Source organism: Lissotriton helveticus, chromosome 9 (assembly GCF_964261635.1).
Source record: "Lissotriton helveticus chromosome 9, aLisHel1.1, whole genome shotgun sequence".
Taxonomy (NCBI): Eukaryota; Metazoa; Chordata; class Amphibia; order Caudata; family Salamandridae; genus Lissotriton; species Lissotriton helveticus.
This window is the reverse complement of record NC_136070.1, coordinates 741,502,273-741,529,004: the sequence shown is the minus strand read 5'-3', so window position 1 is coordinate 741,529,004 and position 26,732 is coordinate 741,502,273.

Here is a 26,732-nt window from a genome sequence, read left to right as displayed (position 1 = left end):
CGCTGAAGGGTGATGATTGACACGTCCTGTTACAGGTGGATCTTGTGACCTTCAAAAAGGACATGTGACTGGTCCCACACTGCCGTCATGATGATTTCCTTCTGGGTATAGTTATGGAGACACATCAGGATGTCCTGCGCATACCTGGAGATTTTCATGGGTGCCCCGCCCTATGTGTTCGACCAGGAGAGGTTGTTTCCCCATCAAAGCTGGCAATATGTGTCTGAAGAGACATAAGACATAGTCTTCTAGGTGTCCTGCATCTGCCTGAAGAGGCACTCCTTTAATGCGGATATTAGACCTGTGCGATCTGTTTTCCAAGTCCTCCAGATGCAAATTGAGGTCCGCGTTGTGATCCTTAAGTTCCAGGATCTCTCTGCGGCACTCCTCCAACTCTTCTTCTCTGAAGTCTGCCGTGCGCTTCACGGAGTCCACCCTTTGTTCCAGCTCTTCCAAGTCAGCCCGCAGGTCTTTAATGTCCGCGGCTATGTCTGTTCGGAATGATCCGATGTCGTTCCGCAGCGTGCCGATGAGTGCCTCCATGAAGCCCCTGGTGAGAGGAGCTTCGTCGTCTGTGCCGAGACGCGGTGGTGAGCCTGCTCCGCTTATGTCGTGGAGGGTCGCTGCATTCCCCTGCTTCTTGGTGAGTCCCTTACTCAGGTAGAGTCCTTCTTGACCGTGCTGCAGACATGTTGAGGCAGAGAGGGCACCTTGGACACCCCACTTTGTGCGGGCTCAGTGCAGGGAAGGGTCCCCCAGAGGGCAACAGCCAGCAGTCTTGCCAGTAACTGGGTGGAGACCCTCTATTCATTGCCACCCCCCACGGGACTCAACGATGGAGCTGCCGCTGACAGCGATTGGGGTTGGTCAGCACATGTTCGCTTGATCAGGCCTCCCACAGTCAACCTGCCGCAGCCAGTCTGGGGAAAGGAGACCGATCCAATTTCCGGGGCCCCCGGGCACCCCAAGCACCTCCACCCACATGGAGTCTCCAACGTCTCCCCCCAGGGCACCTTCGGTGGAGGAGACAGCTCACAGGAAACCGGCGTGCAGATCTGTGCACCTGGCTCTGTCAATTTCAGGGCCCGGTCCACCTCGGTGGGGCCGTCCAGTTCTCGGCCTAGTGAGGGACCCGCTCCATCAGTAACCACCACACCAAGTCCCCTCCCAGCTGCGGGACCGTCGTTGCTTCACTCCGCGGCCTCCATGCACATGCAGCTTCCAATTGCCTGTACCTCGCTGGCAGCGATGTTGTGCGCTGTGAGTAATGGCGGCACCAGCCTCCACCGCTGGAGTCACTAAATTAGGGGGCAGCTCCCTCCACCGTCAGCCCACTTTGCTGGTCGCTGTCCTGGGCTCCCTCCAACCCACAACCAGAGGCTGAGTCTCCCTGGGGCTACACCGCTCCCTGGAGTCCGCGGGTCTGAAGGTCACGCGGCCGCCATTTTGACTGCACCTCGGCGGCCACGCGGATGTGATCGGAGCCTCAGCTGAGATTCTAGCCCCCACTGCCAAGGTCGCTGAGCGGGGATGCTTATCCCATGGACCTTCGGCCGGCTACACAGCAAATCTGGGGTTGATACCCCTCCGGGAACTTCTGCAGAGAAATCCAGCACAGCGGAGCTCCGTGAATCCACCACCTCACAGGCGCCATCTTTGACTCGCCCCCATTGTTCTTTTTAAAAGCAAGTTAGTCCATTCCTCCATGTCCACATGGAGGAATGGACTAATTCAGTATGGACTAGTTCAGTATGGAGGCTATCCGTGCGTCAAATCCATTTCACTTCCTCCTTGTTTAGGATACCACTGATGTCAGAGTTACGGGGAGGTTGTTGGATCACTTTGATTACTTGCCACCATAGGTCGTCCACTGTATAGCCTTGACTGGTGAAATGTTCGACAAGTGGCGCATTAGGCATTTGGCATCTCATGCGGCTCTGGTGTTGACATAATCTGAATTTTGTGTGGTTTGCCCAATATAGATTAGATTACATGGGCATGTGATTGCATAAATTACATTTTGAGTGTTACAATTGGAGAAATTGGTTAAGGTTACATCAATGTTAGCATAGACACATTTCTTAGTGTCGGCTGTTAGATGACACACACTACACCCGCTACATTTATAGTGGCCCCGTGTAGGAGGGAGGCCCCATATCTCTGTGAGTATCTGCGTGGTTTTCTTGGTGCCAGAGCTGCCCTGACTTAGTGACCTTTTATGCTGTTACTCTTTTTAAAGTGGTACTCTTTTTAAAGGCAAACAGTGGATGTTCTAATTTCAATTTGCCAGCATTAAGTACCTGCCAATGTTTTAAAATACATTTCTTGACTGAATTAGAAATTGGCGAAAATGTGAGGCAAACAGTCTTGTCATCATTATTTCTAGCTTTGGGGCTCAGGAGTGTTTTGTGCGGGCAGTACCATGCACGATTCAGTGAGTTCTTGACGAGTTTGCGGGGATAGCCTCTTTTGGTCAGTTTTTTTTAGAGGTTTTGTGCTTCCCTGAAGTAGTCCTTTTTAAGATAACAATTGCACCTGATGCGCAGGAATTGTGAGTAAGGAAGGGAATCACGCAATGCCCCTGGTTGATGGCTATTGTAAGCTAGTAGAGTGTTTTCCCCAGTTGGCTTTCGGTAGAGGGTGATGTAAAGCCTATCGTTGTCTGCTTTGATCGTTAAGTCAATGGGCATTCAACCATTCCTGGGACTGAACAAAGGGGTTCTACGGGTCCTTTCCAAATTAAGAAGATATCATCTATGTACCTTCTACACTCTAAAACGTTTGTGACAAATGGATTAAACAGGGCCAAACTCTTGTGGTTTTCAAGCCAGTCCATGTATAGGATGGCAAAGTTGGATGCAAATACTGCACCCATGGATGTCCCTTTAACTTGTTGGTAAAAAGTGCCATCGAAAAGGAAGAAATTGCGGGACAGACAGATTTTAAGTAGATGTAGAATAAATGGAGTCGGGACTGGATGGGGGCGGGGTCTCGACTTGAGAATAATACCAATGACATCAATACCCTCCTCCTGTGGGATGTTGGTATATAACGACTCCACATCCAGAGTGCAAAGTATACATTGCTCGGGGTCAAATAAGAGTTCCTCAACCAAACTGACCATGGTCATGGTATCCCTTATGTAAGCATTGTATAATGTGGACAACATCTTTAATGAAGTGGTCAACATATCTGCCTAGAGGCTCTAAAATCAACCCACATCCTGATACAATTGGACAGCTCGGTGGGGTCTCTGCAATTTTGTATACTAAAGGAAGGGTATAGATCACCGCTATTCTTGGTGATTTAGTGTTTAAGTATAAGAATTCATTTTTACTGAGGAATCCCTTAGATTTCCCTTCTTCTGTGATGTCATGAATGAGGGTCTGTATCTGTCTCGTGAGATCAGACTAGAGTCTCATGTAGTGGTCCGTTCTAGAGGGTTGCTTCTGGATTTCGTGTTTGTATGTATCTATGTCTTGGAGTACGAACCCTGGTCCCTTGTCCGCAGGTTTGATAACTACGCTTCCATTTTGTTTTAAATGAAGTAGGGCATTTTTCTCTTACATCGGAAGATTGTATGGGATAAACTTGTGTTCTTTTTCTAGTTCCATAATCTCTTTTCGAAGGTCTGTATCTCTGTTGATATGCTGATCTGTGGTGGAGAGAAAGTGGAGGGAGGGCAAAACGATGTGTATGCTGTGTGTGGTACATATGGTTTATCAAGAAAGAAGGCTTGTAGGCGTATCTTTCTCAAAAAATGGAGAAGTTCGATCTGTAATTTTAGAAAGTTGGGTTTGACTGTAGGGACAAAGGACAGCCCCTTACTAATGTAATCTCTTTTCCGACAGTTGGTAATTGGACAGATTGAAAATTGGGATAGATTCCTGTTCAAGCATATTACGCATATTGGTAGTCAAGGTTAAGTCTGTGTTGTGTGTGGGTGGCGTCGTTATCTTTACCACGGGTAATATCTTTGCCTTGTCTGTCTGTCTCCTGGTGCACTGTACCATCTGGGGGTGCGGGTCGTACTCCGATTCGCTTGTTGATCCCTGATCTTTGTCTCAAAACTGAGTGTTATTGTTCCTATTCCTGGATGTGCTTGGATCTTCGCCTGAGTCAGAGTTATCGGTTGACTCGGCCGATGTGTCAGAGAAACCTACAATGTTTTGTTTATTGAATCGCCCCCACGGACGCTGGGCTTGGGGTGCTGAATATTATCTGTTCAAATAGAAGTCCTTTACTAAGTAAGGGTAGGTTCTCTCGATCATGTCATTTTTAACGTCTCTTTTCTATTTGGTCTTTTTCCTATTTTGTTCTATCCTATGGAATTCGGAAACTGTCTTTTCTACTTTTTCCAAAAGTGTCTTTGCGTCTGTGATACAGCTATTTTCATTTATTTGTTTTTCAATGTCCTTTATTTCTAACTCAAGTTTACTACTTTCTTCTGCTGCTATATCAATACCCAAGACCATCCAGTGTCTTAAGCAGGTTGTCCCTATGTAACTGAAACCAGTGAGGTATTTTCTACAATCAGTGAAGACTCCGGTAATGTTGCGTACTTGTAGTCCAACTGGCATTGTGTCTGTCTCTAAATATTCTGTCAGCATGCGTACCATGAGTTGTAACCTGATTAATTTCTTTTGGGATTTCTCTAGCTGGTCAAATATAGAACTTTCAGTAAGGCTCTGGGTTTCTGGGGTTTCTGAGAAGAAAGATGGACGCCTCCAAGATCTTTTTAATGTATTTGTCTGAATACAGGGGAGCGTGGTGTGACATACCTCCCAGAAGGGGAAGGGGGGAGAGAAAAAGAGAGAGGAAGGAAGGGGTTGAAACACGGGAAGGGGAGGAGGCCCACTAGCAATTAGTAGGAGGAATATAATAATCCCTTGCAATCCAGCGACGGCACTCAAGTCTATAAACACAGAACAAGGGGACCCTTATAGTCAGAAGAGACCAAGGGTAGTAGTAAGTTATAAGAGACAGCACTCCCTTGCAAGAAGAATACATAAATATGACCACAAAACTACAATCAGGATTGGGTCTATTCTTGTCCAATTGGACAATATTTAGGATTTATTAACAAAAATGTAAGCATAAACATTACATTAACATGAAGAGAGCAGGGCGTGATGGGGTTTCTGGAAATCAACAGATTTCCTTACCTCATGCATGTAACTTAAAAGTTACTTATTGTTGAAGATAATAAATAACAACAATCACAATAACAAGAACATCTTCTACTCTGCATAAATCTTAAATGAAGGTTGGAGTTAACACTCCACCCGAGTGGAGTGGTGTGGCTCACTGGTTAGAGGCGGCAGACCCGGAAGCAGAGAACGGCCCGGGACCAGGGTTCAATTCCCGACGCGGCAGGGTCGTGGACCAGGGTCAGCGGACTCGACAATTCTCACCTCGGCACCTATTCTAACCAGGGATCACACTCGGCAACTCTGGGCGTTAAGCTTGCCTCATCTCTACAACGGCCCCCCACAGACGCCGGGGATGCCTGGTTTCACCTTGGAGATACCCAGAAGGGACCATCTCACAGGGAAAGCCAGGAAGGGTTCCCCAGCGGTCTCCAGCACCGGGACGCTTATGGGCAGCCGTGCGCTTTACAAATCCAACACATTTACATTTACATTTACATTTGTCCACCACGTTTCGATCCCCATCAATGGTTATGGGATCATCATCAGGACTAAACAATCAAAAAATGCCTGAGAAGTTGCCTAAGAAGGTTGGGGAGATCCTGTGTTCCTACAAGAGCCTAAATCTGTTTCTAACTTGAAAACTTTGCAAGGGAGTCTCAGGCCTCAGATCTATGTGGGTCTGTGTATAATGTATCCCATTTTTCTCTATATCACCTCGGAACACATGATGATCTTGCATGTGCACTGGCAGTATTTTTGGGACATGAATTAAAACCCAGATTGGGGCTCTGTTGTCTGGAGAGGCACACCAGGGGCTGTATTATAAATTGTGCCCTGGGAGCGCAAGGGGCGTGTGCGCCCACTTTGTACGACCCCGGGTCACAATGGTATTAAAAACAGAGCCGCAGACATTTGTGTATCTTCTTCTGTAATACTGATAGCACTGGCACACATGTAGGACAGTCCCTAATTTGCATGACGGCTTGACTCCATGCAAATTCTGAAAGTATGCCCTTAGACAGTATTATGGATGCAGGCGCAGAGGCAAGTATGCCCTTAGAAGGCATACTGAAGGTGTGCCCGAAAAAGTGTCTAAAGGCAGCCCTCATGTGGAAAGAAAGGGGGTTCTATGAACTCCCAGAAAGCCCCCTGCAGGTGGGTGCAATCACTCATTGCACCCACCTGTAAGAAGATATCTCTCTGCCTTCTTCAAAGTATAGGCAGCATGCTACTTGCCCCGTTAAACACGGAGCAGCTTTTAAGCATTTACTCTGTTTTTTACTTGAACAGGAAGCCCGACAGCAGCTTTAGTATGGGGTTGACCTGGGGCAATGCATTCTTTCTAATACAGTGCACTGTCCCTGTTTCAACCCGGCACACCTTTTGAATGGTGCGCCATTGTGCAAACCGGGAAAGTGTGCCATGTACATATTATAGCCCAAGGTGTACCCTCTTTTCAGAGAGTGACTATTTTCAGCTTACCAGGCTGTAGAAATAGGAGTAGTGGTGGCAGTCATATTGTTTATAGTGATGCAACATGCGTTTTTGCTCTGCCTTCCAAGGAGAGTTGCCTACTGGCCTTTCCCAGATGTTTAAAGTGGTCTGCCAGTGGCTTGTGACTGGGTCCTTTGCTCATCCTTGTGGGCATGGATTTCTCATGTGTATCCCTTTTTGCGTATATGGAGATGATGTATGTACGAAACTTGTGTGGCAACTGTGCCATAAGCCACTTCAAAATCCATTGAGACTTTGCTATACATTTAAGTAATCCCTAGAATAGAGGCTTGGAGAGGACCCATACAGCAAATGTGAACTGCAGGCACTTCCCAGAAGATTCAGAATGATGAGTGTTAGAAAGAGAACAGAGAGATCCTTTGAAGCTAGTTTCCAATGCACTTTCCTAGGCCACTGGAAGGGTAGGGTTACCCTCCCACAGATTAACAGTTAGTTAAATGGGATAGCCTTCCTTGCTTTTTGTGCCCTTGTTTTAGGTTTCTCCTGCCAGCAGACTTCCAGTTCCCCCCACCTTCCTGCTCACACCTGCTGACAAACACCATGGAATAAGTTAAATGAAATACGTGCAATAAGAAAAAGGGGCACAACCGCCTAGAACCGTTCTCAGAGCTAACGTTTGGAATACACAACTAATTTCTGATACTCTAGTCTAAAAATAGGAAAGAAACACCAAACCAGTGTGCTAAAATTTCTTTACAGGAATCCAAGGTCTCTACACCAATGGCAACGAGAAACTCTCTCAGTTTTCAGGGTTTGGGTTTTCACTGCCAATTCCCCTTGCAGGTTTGGGAACAGAAACCTGGGATCGTCACTTAAGACAGCCGGAAGGAGATGTCTAAACTTTGCTCCAAGGGAGAGGGCTAAATGACTGCTCAAGGAGACATTGGAGGTGTCCTTTCAGGAATCAATCAATTAGGGGAGTGTTGAGCGTGCTACTCACCCATGAGGGTCTCAAGGCGCTGAGGGGGGCAGGGGTGTGGAATTTAATAAGATATCTACTTGTCCATGGGGCGGGTTGCTTCATAAATATACTTGTCCTGTAACAAAACCCACTTGTCCCTTTGGTGCCATGTAGTGCGGCGACAAATTATGGCAGCAATCTCATTATATAGGAGCTCTGATATAGCCTCTCCGGTTATGCCAGGGCTCATACCATAGTAGAGTTTGAATACTTGCAATCCCCTTATGTTGCCACGTTTCAGCAGATCTACATAGTGGGGCTGAAGGTAGTAGTAAGCAATAGTTCCAGGGTTAGAATGCCCTTTTGAGTCTGTGCAAACCTACTAACGTGCTTGTTTTAAGGGTTTTCAACAACTCTTCTCTAATCTTTTCCCGTACTGAGAAATTTTAGAAATCTACTCCTGACAATGCAGACGTAAACCTTCTTGCAGAGTTGGGAAAAAAGTGGTTGGAGGGAAAGTGAACTTGCAGACACTCAGATTTTCGCAGAAGCAAATTTACACACGCAGATTTGCTCTTGCTAAAATGCAGTTCACAAATATTTTCTAGGAGTACTATTTCTTGCACCACTTCTGTAAATTCTTGGGAATTCCCGAAAGCTGTATAGATGCACTTAATGCCAGGGCATATACCATGGGTGCACTTTTGAGACTTTCTTTAATATTTGGGCCCCTAATTTTGTCTGGGGTTGACCATGACCTTTTGCGTTTATTAAAATTCTGTCTCTCTCTCTCTCTGTATCGACTGGCTACACTGTGAGTGACAGCATTCTGCTCTTTCACAAGTAGCATATCGGCACACAAAGTAGTTTTGTTCAGTGCCAGTAACTACTGTGGATGTGTGTGCTTTCTGAGACCAAAAACAATTTTTGCTTTTACCAATGGTTATTATAATGATGAGGGGCCAGTGGCTCCCACACCAATATGGTTTTACAAAAACTATGACAAAACAATTCACAATTGACACAACTAAAAAGCTGATCATCAATTTCAGACCTACTGGCTTTGCCAATGCTGGTTTATTTTTGTTTCTCATAATCTTATTTAAACTGGTTACACTGATTTTCCATTATGAATATTTCTAGGAAATACTAGCATGCATCAACACATGTCAGTCGAAAAGTCAGGTCTTGAGGGTCTTCCTGAAGGTGTGCAGGGTGGGGGCGCATCTGATGTCGATTGGCAGCTCGTTCCGGGTCTTGGCTGCGATGTAGGAGAAGGTTCCTCCACCTGCTCTTGCTCTGCGGATGCGCGGAGTGTCAACGAGGGCGAGGTCGGCAGATCAGAGGTTCTACTTGGGTATGTGGAAGGAGATTCTGTCGTTGAGGTATTGGGGTGTGGTGATGTGGAGGCATTTGCATGCGTGGGTGAGTATCTTGAAGGTTGCGCAGGTGCTGTGTTTATGGCGAGAGATGCAGAGGACGAGTCTGGCTGCAGTGTACTGTATGGTCTGGAGTTTGCGGAGCAGAGACTTGTTGATCCCGGCATAGAGGGCGTTTCCCTAGTCAAGTACGATGCCGAGGTTTCGGGCGTGGTCTGTGGGGGGGCTGTCCAGGGCATTGGGCCACCAGGAGTTCTCCTATGCCGAGGACAAGGGTCTGAGGATGAGGATCTGTCTTCTCTGAGTTGAGCTTCAGGCAGCTGTTACTCATCCAGGATGCAACGTCTTTCATTCCTTAAGTCTGGTGGTGATGCGGTCCTTGGTGAGGGAGAAGATGAGCTCGGTGTCCTCAGCAAAGGATACTATGCTGAGTCTGTGCTGTCTGACGATGGCGGCAAAGAAGGCCATGCAGATGTTGAAGAGCGTGGGACTGAGCAGCGATCCTTGGGGTATTCCGCATTTGATTTCTGTGGGTTTGGAAAGGAAGGGTGGAAGTCTGATTCTTTGGGTTCTACCGACGAGGAAGGAGAAGGGCCAGGTGAGAGCGGTTCCCTGTATGTCGGCTTTGTGGAGTATGGTGGTGAGTGTTCAGCGGGAGACGGTGTCGAAGGCTGCAGAGAGGTCAAGTAGGATCAGGGCTGCGGTATGTCCTTGGTCATGGAGGGTGCGGATGTCATTTGCGGCAGCCAGTAGAGCGGTCTCTGAGCTGTGATTGCTACGGAATCCAGATTGGGAGGTGTGGAGCATGGAATTTTCTTTGATGAATTTTTTTACTTGGATGTTGACGGTCTTCTCAGTGACTTTGGCCGCGAAGGAGAGGAGGGAGATGGGACGGTAGTTCTTGAGGTCAGTGGGATCTGCTAAGGGCTTCTTGAGTAGGGGTCTGACTTCTGCGCGTTTCCAGTCATCAGGATAGATAGCGGTTTTGAAGGTGGTGTTAATGGTGCGTCGTAGTTCGGGAGAGATGGTGGTGGCTCTGCGGAAGATGTGCGGGGGCAGGGGTCCGATGGGGCTCCTGAGTGGATGCCTTTCATGGTTCCTGCGGTCTCTTTGGTGGGGACTGGAGTACAGGAGGAGATGGTGGGCCAGCTGATGTTGCAGGAGGATGGAGTGGTTTCGGAGTCAGGTGTCTGATTGTTGGAGTTGTTGTAGAGGCCCCTGATCTTCATATGGAAGTAGGATCCGAGCTTGTTGCAGAGGTCCTGGGAGGGGGTGATGTCCGTGGTTTCACTGGTTGGTTTGGGAATTCCTGGATGATGCTAATAAGTTCCTTGGAGTTGCTGGTGTTGGCCAAGATCTTGTCCTGGATGATGGTCCGACCAGCCGACCAGCTCGCCACATCCCTGAGCCAGAACCCTCCTGCCAGCTCAACGAACCCCAACCAAGCCGCCAACAACCTCACGAAGTGGATCAGCAACAGCGCGGACGACCTCGCCCCACTGAAGACCCCCCCCCGCCAGACCCGGCACCAAAAAAGCATCATGGTTCACCGACGAACTCAAGAGCTCCAAGAAGAACTGCCGAGCCCTCGAGAAAGCCTGGCGCAGAGACCCAACTACAGACAACATGACCACCCTCAAGCTCGCCACGCGAAAACACCACCAGCTGATCCACACCACCAAGAAAACCGCATTCAAGGAACGTCTTGACAACAACGCCCACAACAGCAAGGAACTCTTCACCATCGTCAAAGAGCTCTCGAACCCCAGCGCCGGAGACAACGACATCACCCCATCGCAAGAACTCTGCAACTCGCTCGCCTCGTTCTTCCACAACAAGATCGCAGACATACACAACAGTTTCAGCACACAGCCGACGCACCCTACGACCGCACCAACGCCCCCACCACCACCATCCGCGCCTGGACCCCGGTCAACACCGAAGAAACCATCAGCACGATGAACTCCATCCACTCCGGATCTCCAACCGACCCCTGCCCTCACCACGTCTTCAACAAGGCCGACTCCGTCATCGCACCACACCTGCGGGACATCATCAACGCCTCCTTCGACACTGCCACCTTCCCAGAGAGCTGGAAGCACGCCGAACTCAGCGCCCTACTGAAGAAACCATCAGCGGACCCCACCGAACTCAAAAACTACCGACCCATCTCGCTTCTTCCTTTTCCTGCCAAAGTCATTGAGAAGACCGTCAACAGACAGCTTGCCGCCTTCCTCGAGACAAATGGATCCCTCGACCACTCACAGTTTGGCTTCCGGGCCAACCACAGCACCGAGACCGCCCTCATCGCAGCCACAGACGACATCAGAGCCCTGCTCGACAACGGAGAAACAGCGGCCCTCATCCTCCTGGATCTCTCCGCGGCGTTCGACACGGTCTGCCACCGCACCCTAGTACAACGCCTCAGCAACATCGGGATCCAAGAGAAGGCACTGGAGTGGATCATCTCCTTCCTCGCCGGGAGAACCCAGAGAGTCCGCCTCCCCCCGTTCAGATCCGAGGCCACCGAAGTCATCTGCGGCGTACCCCAAGGATCAACACTCAGCCCCACGCTGTTCAACATTTACATGAGCCCCCTTGCGGCCATCGCGCGCCAACACAACCTCAACATCATCTCCTACGCCGATGACACCCAGCTGATCCTCTCCCTCACCAACGACCCCGCCACCGCCAGGACCAACCTACACGAAGGGATGAAAGATGTAGCCGAGTGGATGATGAACAGCCGCCTGAAACTGAACTCAGATAAGATGGAAGTCCTCATCCTGGGATCTTCGCCCTCCGCCTGGGATGACTCCTGGTGGCCCCCGTCCCTGGGCAGCGCACCCAAACCGACAGACCACGCACGCAACCTGGGCTTCATCCTGGACTCCTCCCTCTCCATGACCAGACAAGTCAACACTGTCTCCTCGTCATGCTTCAACATCCTCCGCATGCTACGTAAGATCTTCCGGTGGATCCCCACCGAACCAAGGAAGACGGTCACCCAGGCCCTCGTCACCAGCCGTCTGGACTACGGCAACTCCCTCTACGCCGAAACCACAGCCAAACTTCAGAAGAAACTTCAGAAGAGACTCCAACGCATCCAGAACGCCTCGGCACGCCTCATCCTGTGGAGAAGTGGAGAAGTGTGGCTCACTGGTTAGAGGAGGCAGACCTGGAAGCAGACGTCAGCCCGGGACCAGGGTTCAATTCCCGGCTTTGCGGGGTCTTGAGTCCTAAAATGTCCATGGACTCGACAATTCTCGCTCCAGTGCCTACTCGATTCACGGGTTCACACTCTGCGACTCTGGGCAATAGCTTGCTTAATCTCCACAACGGCCCCTCGCGGCGGGATGCCTCACTTTCACCATGCGGATACCCTGCCGGGGTTATCTCACAGGGGAATACCAGGACGGGTTCCCTAAGCAAGCGCTTAGAAACCGCTTGGGGATTTGCGCTATATAAATTCCTGTACATTTACATTTACATTTACATCCTGGACATCCCCCGACACAGCCACATCTCCGAACACCTGAGAAACCTGCACTGGCTCCCCGTCAGCAAGAGAATCACGTTCCGTCTCCTCACCCACGCATACAAAGCTCTCCACAACCAAGGCCCAAGATACCTCAACGACCGCCTGACCTTCTACACTCCTACCCGCCAGCTACGATCGACCAGCCACGCCCTCGCCGCCGTCCCCCGCATCAGAAGAGTCACAACGGGAGGAAGATCCTTCTCCTACCTGGCTGCCAAGACGTGGAACTCCCTCCCCATCCACCTCCGCCTGACCCAAGACCACCTCTCCTTCAGGAAGCAACTCAAGACCTGGCTGTTCGAGCGGTAGCGGACCCCCCTCCCCCAGCGCCTTGAGACCCTACGGGTGAGTAGCGCGCTATACAAATGCTTTGATTGATTGATTGATTGATTGGTGGATTTGACGCGCTGGTGGTAGTCTGTCATGGCATTTTTGTAGGAGGTATGGTCTTCAGAGGATTTGCTGTTTCTCCAGTTCTTCTCTGGATGTCTGCAGGTGTATCTGGATTCATGGAGATTGGCGCTGAAACAAGTGACCTCCCTGGGGTGTTTTCTGTTGGGGTTATGTATGGGGTGCAAGCTGGTCTGTGCAGTTGGTGAGCCATCATTGGAGTTCTTTGGCTGCGAGGTAGGCGTTGGTTGGGTGGCGGGCGCATCACAGTTGAGGGTGGAGTTGAGTTGCTCCTTGGTGTTTTTTTTTTAAACTTTGTTTATTGATTGAGATCACAGTAAAAATTACCTGATTGAATGACAGTGCATGGTAACATTAGAAATTCCCGTTCGGCATCAATCAAGATTATTCAGGACCCATCTCCTACCAGTCTCTCTTGCCTGTGCATCTCCATTTCGATCGTGGGTGATACACATAGGTCTCCTCTGCATTTGTTCCATTGTGACCATTTCCTGTCCCACTTCTTAGGGCAGCCCCTCACCTTATAAACCTCTGTCTCTGCCAGCATGCATCTGTCCATTTCCCTGATCCATAGCGTAACACGAGGTGGGTTCTTATTCCCCCATCCCCTAGCCACTTTTCTTTTCACCAGCGTGTATCCCAGTGTAGTAAACTGTTATTCGATCTCTGTGAGGTCAATGGCCTCCCATATGTTTAATAAACCAAGTTGCGGGTCAGTGTTATTTCTTTACCTAGGGCCTTGAACATGTGAGTCGTGGCACCCTTCTAGAGGGGGCGTATCTTGGGGCAATACCACAGCGTATGGTAATATGGGGCCTGTTGACTACACCCCCTTACACACCTGTCATCAGGTTTGGACCCTATCTTGGCCAAAATTATACCGCTAATATACGATTGGTGGAGTAATCTAAGTTGGATCAGGCGAAACCTCTGAGGTATAGCCGCCTCACGTGGGAACATTAGCCCCGTCTGCCAGTCTCAGTCTTCTATAGGGCCCATATCGTCTTGCCAACGCTCCCTGAGCTTCGGGAAGGTATCTGGAAGGTTATTGCTCAGTTTCTTATAGGTTAGGAAAATTGCCGTAGACCTGAGGGGTCCATCAAGTAGGCAATCTTCCAGAGGCGACGACTCCGGTATATCTGCAAGGGATGGAAAGGCTGCTCGCAGAGCATGTCTGATTTGTAAGTGTCTGTATATTTCTCCCTGTGCCCACTGGTACTTTCCCTGGAGCTCACTAAAGGTCAATATCACTCCTTTTGTGACCATATCTCCCATTGTGGATATCCCAATGAGGTCCCACTTGTCAAATCCGGGATGATACCCCAGTCTTCCCAGTTTCTGAGCAAACCACAATGGCGTGGCCAGCAAGAGAGTATCTGCCCAACCCAGTCGAGATGTGACTATACGTCAAATGTCCAATGTAAGTTTAGTTGGGCCAAAGAATTTCCCTCTATTTTTCTTATCCGTGGTGTAGAGAGCTCCCGGATATTCCGAGTGGTCAGTTTGGTATCTATCAAGGGCGTACGCTGGGTCATCTGGGGGGTAATATATCCAATGGTTAACAGTCACCAATTGCGCCACCCAGTAGTATTGTTGCAGGTCTGGAAGGGCTATGCCCCCATCGTACCAGCCTTTTGTCAATTTCTACCTAGCAATTCTAGGGGTCCTTGTAGGAGAGTAGGGTCTGCTTTCCTATGGTCACCCCACTTTTTGCTTTTTGCTTCACTGGTTTTCGACTTTAATGTGGCTGTGGGCCTGCTAATCAGACCCACAGCCCAGCTGTTCTCTCTATAAATTCATACCATGTACTTTCGGTACATCACCAATTGGGAAATGGGTCACTCTTGTGAGTCCCTGTACAGTGTACCATAGTTACCCAGGGCATAGGTGCACCCAAGGCCTACCAGGAGCTGCAGCATATCTTATGCCACCCCTGGCTGGCCATCCAAACTGACACAACTGGCTGATCACTCAGCTGGGGCAAGGTTGTGTAATCACCCCTTGCTTAGGCATAGTATTCCTATACCTATCATTATACATAGACACATATATACCTATAAGTCACTCCTATGGCAGGCCTTAACAATCCTGAAGGCAGAGTGTTAGGTTTTATGTGAGATGAGGCTCTAGCATGAGCTGAGCCTGTCTGCAGCTTTCGGAACCATGTCCTTATAGCTGTTCTATGATATAGCCATACCATATACTCTTAAGTGCATTATAATCCTCGCGGTTGAATGCTAACTTTGGTTTGGCTTTATCAAAACATGTCGTGTAAGGTGTCATATGCTTTGGAATACTACCCCCTCGCCAGTTCTGGTGACGGGGGTAGCATTCCACCCTTCTAGAGGGAGAAGACATGTTGTTCCTATTAATCCCGGTTAAAGTTAACCAGAGCCTCAGCATCACAAAATGGATGCTGCTGCCACAGACACAAGTCTGACCACCTGCTGCTGGGAGTCCTTCCAGCGAGGGAGGCTTGGAAAATAGGTTTCCTGTCTTGGGAGGTGCTAGCACCACCCCAGACAGGCAATAGTGTATTGGGGCAGGGGGGGGGGGCGCTAGACGGCGCACAAGCGGAATGGCTGCCTAGACAAGCAGCTCCCGCTCCTCGGACGATTATCCTTCATTTATCCTCTACCACAGGCTGCCCACATACAACATTTTCACTTCATCTGCTGCGGGTACCTGAGAAGTGCACTCGACCCAAGTCTGGAGTCGCTGCGCCGTCTGGAGCCGGAGATATCGTCATTTTTCTACCCGCCGGAGATTGCTCTGGACACGGCGGACGAGGAAGGCCGGCTGCGGTGGCGTACGCGACGCCGGGGATCGCCACGAGGGGGTGGGCCGCAAGCTTGGACGGCCGCCCGGAGGTGAGACGGCCGTTGCACGGATGCCCGAGACGGGGGCGAGAGGCCGCTGTACCCTTCAGTAATTGGGTCGCCCCCCCTGCTACTGCTGACCCACACGTCAGGTGAGCCGGCCCCTACGCCCGGAGGCGCGCTAAGTCGAGGGCCTACCTCCTGAGCGCCCAGAGAGGCCCGACGGCGAGAGTCTGTAGCGAGAGGTGCCCGGGCCGGAGGGCGGTCGCAGCGTTGTAGACCCCCGCCGTGGGAGAGCTCGCTTAGCATGGCTATGCCTCTGGGACACCTGGGCCCTGTGTCTGGTGCTGAGCAACCCTTTACCCATTAAGGACATACTGAGGCCTATTGGGAACGTGGTGGTGTCCCCCAGGCTGCCGGCTCTTGAGTTTCCCCTGCTGGTGTGCGGGGGGTTGGAATCTCCGAGAGTGCCCAAATTGTGCTGAACTTTGCCCCCCCCCTTAGGCCCAGTACTCGAGATCCTCCGGCTTGCTGCTGGGCTGCGGGGCTGCGCCTACGACCTGCCATCCCCAGGGAGGGATGCTGTGGCGCCACTGCTGGCTGTGCATTGCCACCCTTCATCGCCGAGGCACCTGGGGAGCACGAACGGGGCGGAGTGCCCGCACCTCTCCCGCTAGATAACTGCAGACTTGCCACGGTGCCCCCTTGCCTGCCGACAGCTACATTGCGCCTCACCTGTGCTGCCTTCACATACGCACTGCCTTTGCCCCCGCTTGCTGGACTTCTGGACCTAGAGTGCTGCCACGACACGCGGTAGGCTGGTGCTGCGACCCGTTACCACCATGGTGCGGCCCGAAAATCGCCAAACGAAGCTCAGTTTTGATGGCGCCAAAAAAGGCGCGAAATCAATACCGACGGATCCTGGGCCCAGTGCCGCGGCCCCGAAGGCCATCGTGTCCCCTGCTAAGGACATTGACATGCACAGCCTGTTTCAAGAGATGCGGCAGGGGTTTGCCACTGTTGTCGAAAAGGTCGACGGCGTCACTGCTCGTCTGGACGCCTTGGTTCATAAGGCAGACCGCCATGAGGAGAGGCTGACGGCTGCGGAGCAACGCATTTCTGACAACTCGGACGCCGCCTCGACTCATACAACTCAACTAGCTAGGATGGACAATCTGCTCAGGGTAATAGCGGCTAAAAACGAGGACTTGGAAGCACGCAGCCGCCGGAACAACATACGCGTCGTCAATGTGCCAGAATCCACGGATACGGGTAGGATGGAGCTGTATATCGAGAAACTGCTCAAAGGCTCGATTGGAGAGGACGCCTTCTCTCCCCAATTCATCGTAGAGAGAGCACACCGCTCCTTAGCGCCTGTGCTCAAGCCCGGGCTGCCACCGAGGCCGATTATCGCCAAACTATTGAACTATCGAGATCGTGATACTGCGCTGAGGGCAGCCCGAACCCACCGGACTTTACAATACAATGGTGTCACCTTCTCCATTTACCCAGATTTCACGCCACTGGTGCAGGAGGAAAGGCGTAAATTTCTCCCGGTGAAGAAAAAGTTGCGGGAAGCCCAAATCGATTATGCGCTCCCCTACCCGGCGAAACTGCGGATAACACACCAAGGCACGCAACGTTTTTTCACCAATCCACAGAAAGCAGAGGATTTTTTGAAATCACTCCGAAGAGTGCGCAGGGAAGATCGCGATGCCGCAGAGTAACGAGAGGACGGACGCATTTCTCCTGCGCCGAGCGATCACTGACTGCTTACACCAACTGTAAAGAACGCATCTCCTGCATTGTTTGAATTCTCACTGCCACTCGGAGCGCAGACACTGGGATGACTGCACGTCATGGACCTACACAGACTCAACGCTCCTGTGGTAAAGTAACCCGAGGACCACTCTCTTGGCCATAGTCTCCATCGAGGACGGTACAGAACTGGAGCTATGGGCCGAGAAGTGGCTGTGCGAACTCTATGTTATACCCCTACAGGGCATTCCCCTTAAGACTGCTGATGTTTTTGTTGTTGTTACGGAAGTTGGGAAGGAGGGCGAGGGGGGAGGGATGCTGGGTGGGGCGCAATGGCTTCTGGCATGATTGGGATGCTGGGGTGGGAGGGGGGGTTGTTCTATGAAGAGGCATTCATCGCTTGGATTAAGTATGCGGACTCTCTGCTGGTGGGAGCACCGATGTTGGCGGGGTGGGGCAGATCGGGTGTCACTACCTCAGGGGGCACTGCTGCGTATGTTGTTGATTTATCTATGGCTGCTTTGAGTTCTACCACACAACTGACTTGCTTGTCCTGGAATGTCCGGGGTTTGAATGATGCTAAGAAGTGTCGCAGTGTCCTTGCCTATCTAGATAGACATCACGTTCAAGTTGCCCTGTTGCAAGAGACTCACTTACCACCGAAGGGTAAGCCCACCTTTGCGAGTCGATGGGCAGGGTACCGCACCTTCTCCTCATACTCCACCTATGCGAGGGGGGTTGTTATCCTTATCGCCCGAGGGGTACCGTTCCAGAGGTACGGTGAAATGATGGACAAGGAGGGGCGATTTGTGCTGCTGTGGGGTAGACTGGGACGGCACACATACACGTTTGTCGCCACATATGCACCAAATGTCGATACGCCTGCTTTTTTTACTACTCTATGGGGCAACATCATGGCTACTGGGTCACGACACATTATTTGGGGTGGAGATTTCAACCTGGCGCTGGCGCCTCGGCTGGATAGGGCGGACGGAGTATGCTCCTATAAGCCTAAAGCACGAGAGGCGTTGGAGGGTATCTTAGCGGAGGGCGAGCTGATCGATGCTTGGAGACACACGCACCCGCATGGGAGGGAAGGTACGCACTTTACCTCATATACAGGAACTTGGGCACGTTTGGACTACTTGCTGGTCACCAAGGGTGTAGCCACGGAGCTGCTGGGGGTGGTACACCTGCCGAGAACATACTCCGATCACAGTCCAGTTCTGCTTACATTCCGCCCACCTGGGTGGGATAACCCAAGGCCACACTGGAGACTTCGCCCTGACACCTTATTGGACACTGTGTTTCGCACTGAACTAGGGGAGGAGATAGAAGCCTTCTTTCCCAGGAATAAAGGGTCAGTGGAATCGGTTGAACACATTTGGGAGGCATTCAAAGTTACTATTAGGGGATATTGCATCTCTAAGAGCTACGGGGTTCTCCGTGACATCATCCGTACACTTGACATATTGGAGAAGGAGTTGCGGGCTCTGGAGCTTCGTATGGTGACTCAGACTGGGCCCGAACCACATGCTGCTTTTAGAGAGACCTTGTCGAAGTATGAGGAGGAGGCTGCCAGAGAGGCTAAATTCCGTGGTAAACACTGGCAGGCCCGGAAATATTGCGAGGGAGATCGTCCTGGGAGGGTGCTCGCCATGCTCACGCAATCCCCACGATCACATAATTGCATACTTGAACTTACAGACTCTTCCGGGGCCACAATCAGGGACTCGGACGAAATACTTAATACATTCACAACACATTACCACTTACTTTACACTTCTACCACAGGGACAGATACGTCCTATGCTGACTACCTGAAGGACGTGGCGCTGTGCTGGCTCAGTGACGGGGATAGGGCGTTTTTAGCAGCGCCTTTCGAACTAGATGAGGTGCGCGAGGCCATCATATCCCTCAAGAACGGCAAGGCTCCCGGCCTCGACGGCATTCCCGCAGAATTTTACAAAACATACATTGATATCATGGCCCCTTTCCTTCGTGAGGTGTATTCGGAGTCGCTCTGTGAAGGTGCTCTCCCAAGCTCCATGCGAGAGGTGGTAATTACATCGCTCCTGAAGCCCGACAAGGATCCCAGCTCCTGCAATTCTTACCGCCCACTCTCCCTCTTAATTGTGATGTAAAAATACTCGCCAAGATCCTAGCCACCCATCTGTCACTGTTGATGACTAGAATCGTGTTGCCCGATCAGTCTGGCTTTGTTGCAGGCCGGTCTACTTCCCACAACCTCCGCACCCTTTTCTCTCTGCTTCGTACTGTTCATCCCGATGTGCCTGTCGCAGCCATTTTTCTCGACGCATCCAAGGCTTTCGACTCAGTCGAATGGTCTTATCTATTCTCGGTCCTGGATAGCATGGGGTTCCCGAGATTGTTTACATCCTGGGTCCGCCTACTATATACTCGTCCCACGGCGAGAGACTTAATTAATGGTCGCCTGTCGCAGTCTATAGCACTTACCAGGGGCACGCGCCAGGGCTGCCCCCTCTCTCCCCTATTATTTGCCATAGCGGTTGAACCTCTTGCCTGTCGCCTGCGTCAACTACATCGAGACGGGGCGGTGCAATGCTTACAACGTCAAATAGGTGTGTCTCTATATGCGGATGACATCACGCTGTATGTTAAGCACCCTGAGATAAACCTCAATTCCTTACTTAGGGAGTTTGTTGCGTTTGGCGGAATGTCAGGCGTGAACATTAACTGGGCTAAGTCGCAACTCTTCCCCTTAACGGACGCGATTACGGACGTTCCTGTTGACTATCCACTGGAATGGTGCCGGGCCGATCTTCGCTACTTGGGGATCCGTATCTCCTGAGACAGGGAAGACACATTGCGGTCCAATTATGGAGTGGCAATCACCAGGCTGGTTGCCTCTGTAGACCGCTGGATCACCCTGCCGCTATCCATGGCTGGGAGGGCGTCCCTTATAAAAATGGTAACCCTCCCCCGTTTTCTTTATTTATTCCTCAACATTCCCTATTTCCCCGGCGCTTTCTTCTTCAAGACCCTAAAGACGGAGCTTCGCAGGCTCTTCTGGGGAGGCAGAAGCCCCCGGCTAAAATGGTCCACGCTTACCCTCCCATACGACAAAGGGGGTTTCGATGTACCTGATTTTGAGGCATACTATCAATGTGCGCAGGCGCACTTCGCCTACCACTGGATGGCTCCTACGCCTTTCATGCCACACATCGCGGTGGAAGACTGGATAGTGCATCCTCTTCCGCTTAATGGGTTGCTTCACTGCCCCGAATTGTCCATAACCACGCCGAACACGTCGGTATCATGCACGATGGACGCGTGGCGCCGAATAGCTAAGGGCGTGTCATGTCGCCTACCCTACTCTCCTAGGCTGCCGCTTACCTATCATCCTAATCTCACCCTTTTGTGGGAACGGGGATTCCGCAACCTATGTGCGAGGATTCATGTCACCTGCTGGGGTGACTTATTCTCTGGCGGACACTTTAAATCGGCTGAACTTTTTTTCGCGACACACAGCTACACCCCTCTCGAGCTTTTTTATTACATACGCTTGCGAGCAGGGATGAGAGACATCCTACCCGACTTCCCCAATGAACCTGAGATCTTACCTCCGCTTCATTTCCTGTTGGGCTCGCAGGACGGGGCTCATCTGGTCTCCGGCCTTTATCGTCAGCTCAGGGACGCAGCTCCGATGCTGGAATCTAGCGCTCGGATGCGCTGGGCTACTGAACTGGCCACTGACGTAACTGATGAGCAATGGCAGTATTGTTGTGCGCTCACGTCCCGCATCTCCGCTAGTAGCAGATTGAAAATCATACATTATAAATTCCTGCAACGAGTGTATTGTACACCGGTGAGGAAAACAGATTTGGTTTGGCGGATGATGATCGCTGCGAGCGCTGTCGTGCCGCACATGCGGATTTTCTACATCTGGCGTGGGGCTGCCCCCAGGTGGCACACTACTGGCAGCGGGTGACGGAAGCACTTGCAGAGATGACGAAGGAAGCGGTACCCACGGATCCATTGGTGACACTTCTTGGATATACCGTGCAGATCCCTAGCTCCTGCCGGAAATTCGTTGATACCGCGCTGCTTTTGGCCAAGAGGCGTGTGGCGTGTCGCTGGGGTCGGGGCAGAGCGCCCAAATTCAAGGAGTGGCTGCAAGACTTGACCTATTGTCAGGAACAACATGCAACATTCGCTGAATTATTACCCATCTCCAGCCGACCCCGTGACATTTGGGATCCTCTGGTGGGCTATCTACTTGCACGCTCGGACGACGGAGACCCGCCTGATGAACACCCTATCACAGATTAGTGTCTTGAATGTTGCACCCTAGTCTCGGCCATTGTATCCACTGACGCCTCCAGGTCTCTTTCCGGCCGGCCCTTGCAGGGACCTACTACCCTCAGGCCGTGTGGACTCGGCCTACTTCCTGTGCCCCCCATGGGGTGCTCAGCTTTGACGTATCCCCTCTGTGTGCTGTCTTTCTTTCCCCTTCTGTCATTTCCTAGGATTCCTATGCCATGATTAACATACATTTGCACTTCCCCTAATAATTGACACTGGGCGACACCACACGTATCGCTGCTCATAGCACTGATGGATAGGTGATGGGATAGGTGTGATGCGACTGGTGTGACGCGCCTGTGCCAGACTGACTAGACTGCCACGCTTGCTCGCTACCGTTGCTTCCTGCCGAGCGGATGCGAATTGCCTCTTTGGTTCTGTGCTGTTGGGGTTTTCTGTTAACTGTTATGGACACTGTCTTTACCTTCGAAGAAAATGACTGTTCTACTGCTGCTCATCCTTCAATGCCCCACAACACCGGAAGTGTCTTCAACCTTAATCGCAGACATGTAATGCCGCCGGGCCTCCGGGATGCCGGTTAAGAGGCTGTGTTATACTTACCTCACACTGCTGCCGGCCTCCGGGTTGTGGGCGCAAAGAGCTGTGTAATATGCTTCCTCTTGAACAATAAAGCAGTTTTGAACTAAAAAAAAAAAAAAAAAAAAAAATAGTGTATTGGGGCAGGGAGGGCTGAATGAAATGAGACACTGCCTGGGGCACACAAGGTGTCCCATGCATAGTCCGGTTCAAACCAGTTGCTGGGGCACTCCAGCCCCAGCTCTGGCGCGAAACTGGACAAAGGGAAAGGGGTGTAACCACCCCCTTCCCTGGTCCCACTCATAAGAGGGACCTAGCAGGTAATCCAGCCCCTCAGATTAGTATATAGGTAGGAGCTGAGTCAAGAGACTTTAGATTTATCCTGAACTGAAACTTGAAACGAAACTCTGGACCTTCGACGTTCTACTTGAAGATAGAAGACTGAAAAATCTCCCTTGTGGTCAAGGAGTGACCACCCTGTGTAAGCAGGCACCATCAAGCGATCAACGGTTTACTTTGTCGACTTTCCCGCTGAAGTCCAAGCACAGAGCCTGACAAAACCCAGACTTCCAGACTTCCTTCAGCCCGATCCACAGCCACAGCAAAGCTGAGACCCGCGGAGGCGACGAGAGACGTGGGACCGACCATCTTGGAAAGCCTGCAAATTGCTTCCCGTGCACCTTCTGAGGCACCCTCGAAGTTGTGCATTGGGGATTGAGAAGCCCCAGCCACGAGCATCATCTGCACCGAAGATCAGCCCTCCACACTCCACGAGTGCCCCGTGGGGCCCTTCTGCATTTTCCTGCTCGACGCATCTGTCTGGTTGCTTGCCCGTTGGCTAGTGGCCTCTGTGATGATGAACCTTCGAATCTACACTGCTAGTCTGGTTGCTCCAGGCTGGCCCCTGCTTCCCTGAAAAGGAGAAGCCCATCAGACCTTGCTGGTCTGATCAAGAATCCATCTTCGATTCCTGCGTAGGTTGCCTTTGCCAAGGCTTGTTGACTCCAATCCGGAAGCTGATACCGCTGACAGCGAGAGCCTTCGTGGGACAGTCCGTATCCAGCTCCTGGTTGTCGTCGACACCTCCTGGTCCACGTGGCTGCAGAGACAAGCTTCACGACATCACCTGATTGCTTCGCGACATCGCCTGGTTCCTTCCCAGTTCCTTCCTGGTCATTGGCTAGTGACCCAGACTCTCTCCCCTCTGCTTTCAGGTACTCTTCATCCTCGATCCGCCCTTGGATCCAACCGGACACTTCTCTCCTGGTCGCCTGCAGCATCTTTCTTCAAGGCTCCATAGGATTCAGCGACAAAACCCGACACACTTTGACACCTATGCACCTGCTTCCTGTGGGTGAGGTAACTCGAGTACTCCGGTGCTCCTGTGGGTATTGACTATCCTAGTGTCCTAGTTTTCAGTAGCCTTCTCCTAGTCCATTCGGAAGTGGCCTAAAAGAACTAGTTTCCATTTCTTTCGTTCCCATTCTAACTCTATGGTAACTTAAGACACTGCACACGCCTCCCGTGGGTCTCCTGCTTCCTATCCTTAGGTAGTACAGCGTAGCCCCAGCGATTCCCTAGGCCCTAGGCCTATCCTTTGTTCGTGACGTGGTCCTTATACCACTATTTTAGTATATGGTTTTATGTGCCCCCAGGGCCCTACTGTATTTTGTGCAACTTATTGTATGATAATTGAGTATCTTGTTATGTGCTTGTGTCTCTGACCTCATAAAGAGTTCAGAGGGTTGTGTTAGTAATAAATACATATATATTATATATATAACCAGTGTGGTGTCCTTTCATTTAGTATTAAAGGGGTTACATATGGTAAAACAGCTGGCTTCACATGCCCTCTTGAGTTTAGCCTAAGACTGCTTTGTCCATGCTACCACTAGGATAGCTGGTCTATAAGGTTGACTTTACAACCATCACCATAAGGGTTGTTTGGACTGATACAGGGTGCCCACTAGAATAGTGGACATCACATATCAGGCCAACTTCTCACATTGGTGTGCAGCGGTTGGGATAAGAGCTTGCTGTTGTTTTACCAATTGCAATCTTTGAGATATCGTTTGAAAGATCACATTAGGTATCATAGGTACATATAACAAGACTTATAATACTTAAGTTCTACTGAACTTAGTTGCTGTAGACCAAAGGGCCTAGTACACCCTGACTACAACTCCTAGAGAGGTTTAGTAAAAAACACTTAGTGTAGGTAGGTGCACACACCACACCTCACTAGATCATGTCTCTGAGAGCAGAACCAAGTGGATCTCTCCCAGTGGAGGTAGATCCTTTAAGGATACCTTCCAGATATGATACCCTAATTTTCCAAGAGCTAAGGCACTTGTGCACCTCTAGAAGGTTAAAAAAGGGTTCTCACCCTACCTTCAGACACCTGATTGAGCTCATGGAGGAACATGATGCTCTCAAGGCCTCTAGCAAACGTCTGTCAATCAGTGGAGATGAGGTACTACCCTCAACAGAAGATGCCCCTGACCCTACTGTCATAGATGATGATGAGGATGAGGAAGATTCTGAGGAAGAGGTAGACAGCCAGGCCCAAGTTAGGAGACTTAGCCAGGCTAACCTAAGCCTATTTGGGGCTGAGAATGGGACAGCCCCATTCAGGCCTACAAGTGGACTTAGCTAGAGGTATAGGAGGGAGAGATCCCACTCCAGGGAGTCTCTCCACTCCCAATGCTTAAAGGGGTTCTCAGAGGGGGGTGACTTCTCCTCAGAGGAGAGAACACCAGGCTAGGATGAGGGAAGTCCAACTCAGGATTGAGAGAGAAGAACTTGCCCTAGCCAAGGCAAAACGTGCTCTTGCAAGAGAGCAAAAGTTAAGTGGACTAGAGTCCACTGGTGGCAGCAATATCCCTAAGGATAAAGATAGGTCCTATGACAATAGACACCTGAGTAAGATTGTGCCCCCCTACAAAGCTGGGGATGATATCCCCAAATGGATAACTGCTTTGGAGAGGGCCTGCAAAGTACAGCAGGTACCCCAAAGTCAGTGGGCAGCAATCTTGTGGCTCTCTTTTTCAGAAAAAGGAAGAGACAAGCTCCTCACAGTTAGTGATGATGATGCTAACAGTTACACTGTCCTGAAGAGTGCTCTGATTGATGGGTTTGCCCTAACCACTGAACAGTACAGGTTGATGTTCAGAGATACCCAAAAGACACAGACTCAGGACTGGACTGATTTTGTTGATTGTGCCACTAAGGCTCTGGAAGGATGGTTGCTGGGAAGAAAAGTTAAGGACTATACAGGATTGTATAATTTGATCATGAGAGAGCAAATACTTAACAAATGTCAGAACCAGTTGTTGCACCAACACCTGATTGACTCGGATCTGACCTCTCTCCAAGAATTGGGAAAGAAGGCAGACAAGTGGGTCAGAACCAGGGTTAAGCAGAAAACCCAGAACCAAGGTGGTGATCAGAAAAAGGCAGACCAAAAGGTGGGGATCAGAAACCAAAAGACCAGAAGTCTTCATCAGCCCCCCAAAAATCTAATGAAGGGGGGTCCCAAAATTCTAAGAAGAAGAAAGAAGGTTCAAAGAAACCTTGGTGTAATTATTGTAAATCTGCCTCTCATTGGTTCAGTGAGTGCACCAAGAAAGGTACAGCCCCTACCACTGTTGCCCCTAAGGCACCTGCACCCCCTAGTACAGTTAACAGTGGTAGTTCCCAACCCAAGGCTATAGTGGGGTTAACCATGGGTACTGAGATGGATTCTGGCCTAGTCAGGATTCCAACTCAGGCTGTTCTTGTCTGTTATGTGGACATGGCTATGTCCTCTACTGTGAGTCCCAGTACTCTGGGCAAGTACAGGCAAACACCTTTGATTAATGACAAAGTGGCTCAGGCCTACAGGAACACATGTGCCAGTGTCACTATGGTGACACCTGACTTTGTGGACCCTGGGCAGATTGTACTGGGTGATAATTACCTGGTGACCAATGCAAGCAATGTCACTACTACACATAGTGTGGCAGTTGTCAACTTCTCCTGGGGAGGGGTAACTGGCCTCAAAAGAGTTGTGGTAAGTGCAGAAATCCCAGTGGAGTGTTTGTTGGGCAATGATCTTGAATCCTCAGTGTGGTCAGGAGTGGAGTATGGGACTCATGCAGAGATGTTAGGCATATCAGCTCATGTCCTTGCTGTGACCAGGTCACAGGCCAAAAAGTGCCAAACTAAACAGGTCTTGGATCCTGTAACTATGGACCAAGTACCACCCAAGAGAAAGAGCAGTAGGGTTAAGGCAGTGCCTTCCCCCCTGCCCTCAAGTGAAGATCAGCCTTCTCCGGAAGCTGATTGTGAGAGACCTGAAGTAACTGTCCTAGAAGAACTTGAACCTGACCA